Source organism: Triticum aestivum, unplaced genomic scaffold, assembly GCF_018294505.1.
Source record: "Triticum aestivum cultivar Chinese Spring unplaced genomic scaffold, IWGSC CS RefSeq v2.1 scaffold17091, whole genome shotgun sequence".
NCBI classification, from domain to species: Eukaryota; Viridiplantae; Streptophyta; class Magnoliopsida; order Poales; family Poaceae; genus Triticum; species Triticum aestivum.
Window position 1 is genome coordinate 1 of NW_025251599.1, and position 2096 is coordinate 2096.

The window sequence follows — 2096 nt, forward strand, 5'->3', positions numbered from 1 at the left end:
TTTTCTTATATCTGAGATAAAGTATGTTGTCATGGATCCTCTAACATGTTGAGCTTGCCTTTCCCCCTCATGCTAGCCAAATTCTCAGCACCAAGTAGAGATACTACTTGTGCTTCCAAATACCCTTAAACCAGTTTAGCCATGAGAGTCCACCATATCTACTTATGGATTGAGTAAGATCCTTCAAGTAAGTTGTCATCGGTGCAAGCAATAAAAATTGCTCTCTAAATATGCATGACTTATTAGTGCAGAGAAAATAAGCTTTGTACGAACTTGTTGTGGAAGTAATAAAAGCAACGGACTGCATAATAAAGTTCCACATGCAAGGGGCAATATAAAGTGACGTACTTTTGCATTAAGATTTTGTGCATCAACCATAAAAGCGCATGGCAACCTCTGCTTCCCTCTGCGAAGGGCCTATCTTTTATTATTATCTTCTACCTTATGCAAGAGTCACGGTGATCTTCACCTTTCTTTTTCATTTTATCCTTTGGCAAGCTCAGCATGTTGGAAAGAACACGATATACATATCTAATTGGATGTAGGGGAGCATGAATTGTTACTGTTGACATTACCCTTGAGGTAAAAGGTTGTGGGGCAAAACTACAAGCCCCTATCTTTCTCTGTGTCCGATTAAAACTCAGTAACCACAAGTATTGCGTGAGTGTTAGCAATTATGAAGGACTAAGTGATAGTTGAGTATGTGGACTTGCTTTTAAGCTCTGACGTTATGATAAATTGCAATTGCTTCAATAACTGAGGTTATAATTTGTTGGTGCTCAATAAGGTTTCTGATTCATACCTTTGTATTGTGAAAAGATCATCACTTGAACATAAGTAATCATATGACAAAATCTATATATGTTGCTATTATGAGAATAATCATGATGCCTTCATGTCCGTATTTTATTTTTATCGACGCCTCTACATCTAAACATGAGGACATATTTATTGTTATCGGCTTTTCGCTTGAGGACAAGCAAGGTCTAAGCTTGGGGGAGTTGATACGTCCATTTTGCATCATGCTTTCATATCGATTTCTATTGCATTACGGGCTATTATTTCACATTATGTCACAATACTTATGGCTATTCTCTCTTATTTTACAAGGTTTACATGAAGAGGGAGAATGTCGGCAGCTGGAATTCTGGGCTGGAAAAGGAGCAAATATTGGAGACCTATTCTGTGCAACTCCAAAAGTCCTGAAACTCCACGGAATATCTTAGACATCATGCTTTTATACCTATGATACTTAGTTCATGTGCGCATTTCTATTTATCTGCTATTTGGAACATTGATCCTAGCATAGACATCATGTTTTTATACCCGTGAGATATATTATGAATTTGCTTACTTTGAATCTGCTATGCCCTGTTTATTTGTTATGTCTATGCACTTTATTTATCTGTTATGCCTGTATAGCTATAATAAATCACTTATAGAATCTTTATTTCTATTGTAGCGTACGAAAATTAACTTGCAATCAGCTAGTCTAGAAGAATTAGAGCGAGAGGCGGGGTCCTTAAGGGGACGGATTGATGAGGTTGTGGAGTCTATTAGGTATGTATGCGTTGTCTCCTTTTTCAACGCTTGGTAACGGATTATCTTATTGATATGTTACCACTTTTTGCATGAATTTTTGAAGCAAGGAGAAGGAGAGGTCCGATCTCATCATGAAGGACATCTGGGGTACCATTAAGCTGATGGCATGTTCAGCTGTTGTGGTGAAAATCATTGCATTTACCATTTCTCCAGTTGAGGAACCCAAGGAGATTGCATGATCATCAGTTCCCTCCCAGTCATATGAACGTTTTGTTTAAGTCATCGTGTTATGTACTGCAATTTGTGATTGCTATACCGGCATAACTTAAGATGTGGTAACTGTTGTGGCCGAGTCTTGTTGGGTTCGTCACTTACTTCAGGAGCTCCATCGACCTATCAGCATTGCTACAGTTGTTTTTTGTGACAATGTGAGCATGGTATATCTTGCTCATAACCCGGTACAACATCGACGAACCAAACACATTGAACTTGACATTCATTTTTCCGCGAGAAAGTTGCTCTTGGTGTTGTTCGAGTTCTGCATGTTCCTTCTT

General features: G+C 38.3%; 1 long non-coding RNA gene across 1 annotated transcript; it reads left to right on the top strand.

Moving 5' to 3' along the window:
- The first annotated feature begins 1456 nt into the window (after positions 1-1456).
- LOC123177397 (uncharacterized) lies at positions 1457-1894 on the top strand. Its single transcript, XR_006488918.1, has 2 exons — positions 1457-1560; positions 1646-1894. It is a non-coding gene; the product is annotated as an uncharacterized lncRNA (long non-coding RNA).
- The last annotated feature ends 202 nt before the right edge of the window (positions 1895-2096 follow it).